Source organism: Triplophysa dalaica, chromosome 2 (genome assembly GCF_015846415.1).
Source record: "Triplophysa dalaica isolate WHDGS20190420 chromosome 2, ASM1584641v1, whole genome shotgun sequence".
Classification (NCBI taxonomy): Eukaryota; Metazoa; Chordata; class Actinopteri; order Cypriniformes; family Nemacheilidae; genus Triplophysa; species Triplophysa dalaica.
This window is the reverse complement of record NC_079543.1, coordinates 17,278,167-17,286,413: the sequence shown is the minus strand read 5'-3', so window position 1 is coordinate 17,286,413 and position 8,247 is coordinate 17,278,167.

The window sequence follows — 8,247 nt, the reverse complement described above, 5'->3', positions numbered from 1 at the left end:
AGGATTTCATTCTGAATTCAATTACAAATGTACACTAAATTCCCTAAAACCATTTACAGCATTGGGGGTTGAATAATTTTGAACACAACTGTATGTCTGTATTTATACATGTATTTATTCATGCACTCTATTTATACAATTAAATAAGTAATTTCTTACTTATTTAATACTCACAAGAAATGTATGCTCTGAAGAGATACACGTACAGTGGCTGATGTTATTGATAGATGAGATACATTTTGATATACCTATGTAAAGAAAAATGGTACAGTTTTAATGAAAATGCACAGGGAATGACAAAATTCTTAAATTGCTCTCCTGAAATCAATGTACATCCCAATTAATGAATGCTGCCTCTTCATGAATCCTCTATGAAAGCACATATGACCTATAAGTCACTGAGATGATCTTTTTGTGATCAAAATGTGTGCCATGAATGACTGTATTATTGAATGAATGAGTTACACCACTTGCTCTTTAAAAGGGAGAGGAGATCAAAATAAACTCTGGGTTTACCAAAGAAAACCTGCTCCCCACCGGGTTAGGTTCACAGAGTAAGTTACAATGGTTACTGACACTGAGTATAAGTTACCTCTCTTTTAGAAACGGGCTTGGGTTACCTACATGAACATCCACTATTCAACACACAAAAAAACATAATAAAAGCCTCAAAAACAGCAAAAGAATGGCTCCTTTAATCACATTTATTTATGACCATATACAGTTGAAAGAAAAAGTATGTGAACCCTTTGGGCTTACTTGGATTTCTTCATAAATTGGTCATAAAATGTGTTCTGATCTTCATCTAAGTCACAACAATAGAGAAACACAGTCTGCTTAAACTAATACCGCACAAACATTATACGTTTTCATGTTTTTATTGAACACAACATGTTCAATTCAAGTTTATTTATATAGCGCTTTTCACAATGTGTATTGTTTCAAAGCAGCTTTACAGGGGCAAACAGGAAAAACAGAAAAGTTAAAACACAGGACAGTGCATGGTATTTATACAACGAGTAAGTTCATTCTAATAAATAACATCTAATTTCTAAATAAATAAATAAATAAATGAATGAATGCAGTCTCCCGGTGAGCAGGCCAACACTGCCCTGCTGTGGCGAGGAACCCAAACTCCAATGATTGATTAATGGAGAAAAAAAACCTCGGGAGAAACCAGGCTCAACCGGGAGGGCCAGATCCCCTCTGACGTGTCATAGCTGCACTCAGACTGGTGACATGTGATTTTAGTTTAGCATTTAATACCAAATATTGTAACTTCAGCATTAATAAGACAAATAGTCCGTCTTTGCTCTTGGTTGGGGATGTAGTGGTCTGAGCTGGGATGGTCCGATGGTCATATTTCTCTTGGCAGCTGGTGGAATTGCCTTAGATGGAGCTGGGATGGTCAGTCAGTCTGCAGCTGTATCTGGTGTAATCTCAAATTGGGGATGGGCATCTGTCGGTCGTCTGGACATGGTGGAACTTCTTCCTACCTCGGGATGGGCATGGGGATGGGCATCTGTCGGTCGTCTGGACATGGTGGAACTTCTTCCTACCTCGGGATGGGCATCCCGAGGCAGAGGCGGAAAGAGAATAAAGAGAATAATTAGCGTAGCTGCTGTTCATTAACTATGCATTAAGTGAAAGTTTGGCTGAAAAGATGTGTCTTTAATCTAGATTTAAATTGGGAGAGTGTGTCTGACCCTCGAATAGTATCAGGAAGGCTATTCCAGAGTTTAGGTGCTACGTATGAGAAAGCTCGTCCACCTTTGGTGGATTTTGTTATTCTAGGTATTGTCAAAAGTCCTAAGTTTTGAGATCTCAGCGAGCGTGATGGGTTGTAACGTGATAAAAGCTCGGTTAAGTAAGTAGGTGCTAAACCGTTCAGGGCTTTGTAAGTAATTAAAATAATTTTAAAATCAATGCGATACTTAATGGGTAGCCAGTGAAGCGATGATAAAACTGGGGTTATGTGATCGTATTTTCTTGACCTAGTAAGAACTCTGGCAGCTGCATTCTGAACTAACTGTAGTTTGTTTATCGATGATACAGGACAACCACTAAGTAGAGCATTACAATAGTCAAGCCGTGAGGTCACAAATGCATGAATAAGCTTTTCTGCGTCTGCAACACATAAACTATTTCGTAATTTGGCAACATTTCTAAGGTGGAAGAAGGCTGTTTTTGTGATATTTGAGATGTGATTTTTAAATGACAGGTTGCCGTCTAATATAACGCCTAGGTCTTTAACTGTATTTGTTGGAGTAACAGTGCAGCTTTCAATTTGCAGGCTGTAATCGGAGATATTCTGTTTACTTAATTTTGGTGCTATAAGTAATATTTCTGTTTTGCTAGAGTTTAAAAGGAGGAAATTACTAGTCATCCAATGTTTTATGTCCTCGATGCACTCTGCCAGTTTGGATAGCTTAAAGGAATCATCTGGTCTTGATGAGATATATAGCTGAGTATCATCTGCATAACAGTGGAAGCTAATTCCATGTTTTCTAATAATGTTGCCGAGGGGCAGCATGTATATGGAGAAAAGCAAGGGTCCTAAAACCGATCCCTGAGGTAATCCATAATTGACTTGCGTAAGATTTGACGATTTCCCATTTAAATGGACGTATTGATATCGGTCTATTAAGTAAGATCTGAACCATTGCAGTGCCTGTCCCTGAATACCGATATAATGGTGTAAACGATCTAGTAGTATTTTATGGTCTACAGTATCGAAAGCAGCACTAAGGTCAAGCAGGACTAAGAGTGAGATGTTTCCTTTATCTGAAGCAATAAGAAGGTCATTTGTAATTCTAACGAGCGCAGTTTCAGTGCTGTGATGCGGTCTAAAGCCAGACTGAAACTTTTCGTGCATGTCATTATTTTGTAGGAAGGTACACAGTTGAGTTGACACTACTTTTTCTAGTATTTTAGACAAGTACGGGAGATTTGAAATCGGTCTATAGCTTCCAAGTTCATTTGGGTCTAAATTTGGTTTTTTGATAAGAGGCTTAATTACAGCCAGTTTAAAGGGTCCTGGGACATGTCCTAGATTAATAGACGAGTTGATTATGTTACAAATGGGCTCAATTACAGCAGGTAGTAACTCTTTTAATAAAGTAGTCGGAATGGGGTCTAATAAGCATGTCATCGGTTTGGATGTTGCAATAATTTTAATTAAATCTTCCTGATTTATAGGAGAAAAACACTCTAGCTTTTCTTTTTGGGTGACGGTTGAAACTAATTCTTCCGACAAACTTGGAGGTTTGGTTTTAGCTATGTTGTCTAGTATTATTTCGATTTTCTCGGTAAAAAATTTCATGAATTCATTGCTACCAAGGTGCGGCGGAATACCCAGGTCAGGTGGAGTCTGTTTGTTTGTTAATTTAGCAATTGTACTAAATAAAAACCTTGGATTGTTTTTGTTATTTTCTATGAGGTTACGGAAGTGCTCGGCTTTTGCTGCTTTTAGTGCCTTTTTGTAACAGCTTGCACTCTCTTTCCATGCAATTTTAAAGACCTCTAATTGGGTTTGTTTCCATTTTCGCTCAAGTTTACGCGTTTCTCTTTTTAGGGCGCGAGTGGTGTTATCATACCATGGTGCTATGTTCTTTTCATTTATCCTTTTTGACTTCATAGGTGCGACCGCTTCTAATGTATTAGAGAAAATAGTGCCCATGTTGCTGGTCATGTCATCGAGCAATTTTATATTCGTTGGAAAGGTTATTAGAGAAGTCAGATCTGGCAAGTTCTTTACGAAACTATCTTTAGTAGTTGAGGTGATTGTTCTACCTTGTCGATAACGAGATATACAACTGATTTCTGCAGTGCGCAGTGTACATATTATAAGATGGTGATCGGAAACATCGTCGCTTTGAGGTATAATATCGATATTGGTTAGATCGGCTCTGTGAGATATAATCAAGTCTAGGGTATGATTAAGGCGATGAGTAGGTCTATTGATGTATTGTGTTACACCACAAGAGTCTAGTAGTTCTTTAAACGCCACAGCTAATGGATCGTTAGCACTGTCTACGTGGATATTAAAATCTCCAACAATCAGTACTTTATCAACGTTAACCAATAGATCCGATAAGAAGTCTGCGAACTCTATCAGAAAATTAGTGTAGGGCCCAGGGGGTCTATACACAGTAACCAATGTAAGAGAGACCAATGATTTTTTACTTTTGTTTGGAACTGTTATGTTCAACGCAAGCATTTCAAATGATTTAAATGTATGCATTGTTCTCCGAGTAACGGTAAGAAAGTCTCTAAAGATTGTTGCGACACCACCACCTCGACCAACCGGACGTGGCTCATGAATATAACCGTAGCTTGGAGGAGTAGACTCATTTAGACCAAAATAATCATTTGGCTTAAGCCAGGTTTCAGTGAGGCAAAGTATATCAAAACTGTTGTCTGTGATCATTTCATTTACAATAACTGCTTTTGGATTTAGTGATCTAATATTAAGTAGCCCAAACTTTAGGCGTTGGTTTTGCTCATTAAATATATTGTCTTTTGGTTTAATCATGATAAGATTTTTTCTCTGAGTTTTAAATAAATTATTATTTGGTTGTATTATTCGGGGGACAGACACAGTCTCTATGCATTTGAAAGCAGTAACATTCTTAACAGTTGGGTGAGAAGAACACAGACTGTAGTTAAAATTTGTACTTACTAGTCAAATGGTGCGTAGCGTCTTTGAGATGTTGTCAGACAGAATTTACGCTCCAATGCTGCTGGGGTGCAGCCCGTCGGGGCGGAAAAGCCTAGGTCGCTCCCAGAACAGATCAAAATTATTTACAAAGAGCAGCTTCTGTTCAATACACCATGACATTAACCAATTATTAAGCATAAATAGTCTACTGAACTTTTCGTTCCCTCGTCGGTAAGTTGGAAGCGGCCCTGATACGATGATCCTCGCCGTGGGCGATGCGTTGCGAACAGTATCGACCAGACTCCTGAAGTCCCTCTTCAGGATCTCCGACTGCCGCATTCTCACATCATTCACCCCCGCGTGCAGAACTACGGCTCCCACTCTTGCATCCTCCTTCAGAATCGCAGTTACCTGCGCAGACACATCGAGAACACGGGCGCCAGGAAAACAGTGAGTGCGCACCTTACCTTCATTGAAGGAGGCGCGTACGTTCCGGACGATTGAGTCTCCGATGACCACAGCGTTGGATTTCGTCTCGCAGAGGGCGGCAAAGCGATTTCTCGTACAAATCTCGAAGACCGGTCGCGGCAGTGGGGGAGAGGTCATCGCTCCGGTCCTGGATTTCGCCTTCCGCCGTGTGTGTGCAGGTGCAGGAGTGAAGTTCATTTCGGCTCGTCGTGTTCTTGAAGCCTGGGCTCTGTGCATAGAAACACACGGAGTAGAAGTGATAGGAGTATTACAATCACGTCGAACACTTACCGCAGCTTTGCGAGCGTCAGCCCGGGATGTTTCCATCGCCGTTTTACGTTCTCGCAGACGTGTTTGCCTCTCGAGTAGATCGTGGATCTGCTTCTCCAATACTTCCAGTTCTGACTGAAGTGCGAAGAAAGATTCATCATCTGCACTCAAAGGTAACGTTAAACACATATCTGAATCATTAGCCATTAGTGGTGTCATAATGAGAGCAGTGAGTTAAGCAGTAGAGGCAATATTCACAAACTAAAGGCTGGGAATGCTAACAGCCTGAGTGCTAATAGCGAATGATCGTATAAAACAAATCTATCTGTGCGTTACATGACGATATTTGGTATGGGATACACTTAAGGATAGGTTTAACCCTCTGTGAGTTATCAATTTACAATATAAATATTAAGAAATAACAGGAATAAACGATATATTTCGAAAAAGTTTGACGGAGCTCTGTCTCAAACCACGCTCTCTCAGCAAACAGGAAGTGAAAATGTAAACATTCATAGTGCAGGGTGGAAAAAGTATGTGAAACCCTAGGCTAATGACTTCTCCAAGAGCTAATTGGAGCCAGGAGTCAGCCAACCTGGGGTCCAATCAATGTGATGAGATTGGATGTGTTGATTAAAGCTGGCCTGTCCAATAAAAAACACACACCAGTTTTGAGTTTGCTGATCTGAAGAAGCGTTGTCTGATGTGACCAGGCCCCCGCACAAAAGAGCTCTCAGAAGACCTACGATCAAGAATTGTTGACTTACATAAGGCTGGAAAGGGCTACAAAAGTATATCTAAAAGCCTTGATGTCCATGTGTCCACGGTAAGTGGAGAAAGTTCAGCACTGTTGCTACACTCCCTAGGCGTGGTCGTCCTGTAAAGATGACTGCAAGAGCACAGCGCAGAATGCTCAATGAGGTGAAGAAGAATCCTAGAGTGTCAGCTAAACACTTACAGAAATCTCTGGCACATGCTACATTTTTGTTGACAAATCTACAATAAGGAAAACATTAAACAAGAATGGACTTCATGGGAGGACACCACGGAGGAAGCCACTGCTGTCCAAAAAAAACATTGCAGCACGTTTGAAGTTTGCAAAAGAGCACCTGGATGTTCCACAGCACTACTGGCAAAACATTCTGTGGACAGATGAAACCAGAATTGAGTTGTTTGGAAAGAACACACAACGCTATGTGTGGAGAACAAAAGGCACAGCACACCAACATGAAAACCTCATCCCAACTGTGAAATATGGTGGAGGGGGCATCGTGGTTTGGGGCTGCTTTGCTGCCTCAGGCCCTGGACAAAATTTCAAAAATCCAAAATTTCTCCTTACCGTTGTGCAGGTCTGATCTGCAACTATAGGAAACGTTTGGTTGAGGTTATTGCTGCCAAAGGAGGGTCAACCAGTTATTAAACCCAAAGGTTCACATACTTTTTCCACCCTGCACTATGAATGTTTACATGTTGTGTTCAATAAAACACATGAAAACGTATAATGTTTGTGCGGTATTAGTTTAAGCAGACTGTGTTTCTCTATTGTTTTGACTTCGATGAAGATCAGAACACATTTTATGACCAATTTATGAAGAAATCCAAGTAAGCCCAAAGGGTTCACATACTTTTTCTTTCAACTGTATGTCCTGTTTCTGAGAGAACTCAGATTTATGTTACTATGTGTGACCCTGGACAACAAAACCAGTCTTGTGGGTCAATTTATCGAAATTAAGATGTTTACATAATATATAAGCTGAATAAACAAGCTTTCTATTGATGTAAGAGTTGTGAGAAAAGGACAATATCAGGCTGAGATACAGCCGTTTAGAACTCTGGAATCTGAGAGTGCAAAAAAATCTAAATATTGAGAAAATTGGCTTTGATGTTGTTAATCTGAAAAAAAAAGTTTTTATATATTTAAGGTAGGACATTAACAAAATATCTTCATGGAACATGATCTTTACTTAATATCCTTATGATTTTTGGCATAAGAGAAAAATCAATCATTTTGACCAATCCAATGTATTTTTGTATTTTACTAAAAAAGTTCCAGTGCTACTTAAGACTGGTTTTGTGATCCAGGGTCACATATGTTAACAATCTTGCTGCTGTTGATCTTTTAAAACACATGTTGACTTACAGTAGGCCTAACTAGATAGGTGCCTACATGATATACAGAAATCAACAAGGAAGGGTTAACCTGAGGTTTAAAATTAAAAACTGATGCAGTCATACATTAGAAAATCATAAACATTATAATTTGAGTGTCACATTGGTTGCAAATGTATAGGGGCGACCAGGGAGACCCTCATCCATCCATCCATTTTCTTCCGCTTATCCGGGGCCGGGTCGCGGGGGCAGCAGTCTAAGCAGGGATGCCCAGACTTCCCTCTCCCTAGACACTTCCTCCAGCTCTTCCGGGGGGACACCGAGGCGTTCCCAGGCCAGCCGGGAGACATAGTCCCTCCAGCGTGTCCTAGGTCTTCCCCGGGGTCTTCTCCCGGTGGGACATGCCCGGAACACCTTCCCGGGAAGGCGTCCAGGGGGCATCCGGAAAAGATGCCCGAGCCACCTCAGCTGGCCCCTCTCGATGTGCAGGAGCCGCGGATCTACTCTGAGCTCCTCCCGAGTGACCGAGCTTCTCACCCTATCTCTAAGGGATCGCCCAGCCACCCTGCGGAGAAAGCTCATTTCGGCCGCCTGTATCCGGGATCTTGTCCTTTCGGTCATGACCCACAGCTCATGACCATAGGTGAGAGTAGGAACGTAGATTGACCGGTAAATCGAGAGCTTCGCCTTGCGGCTCAGCTCCTTCTTCACAACGACAGACCGGTACAGCGACCGTATTA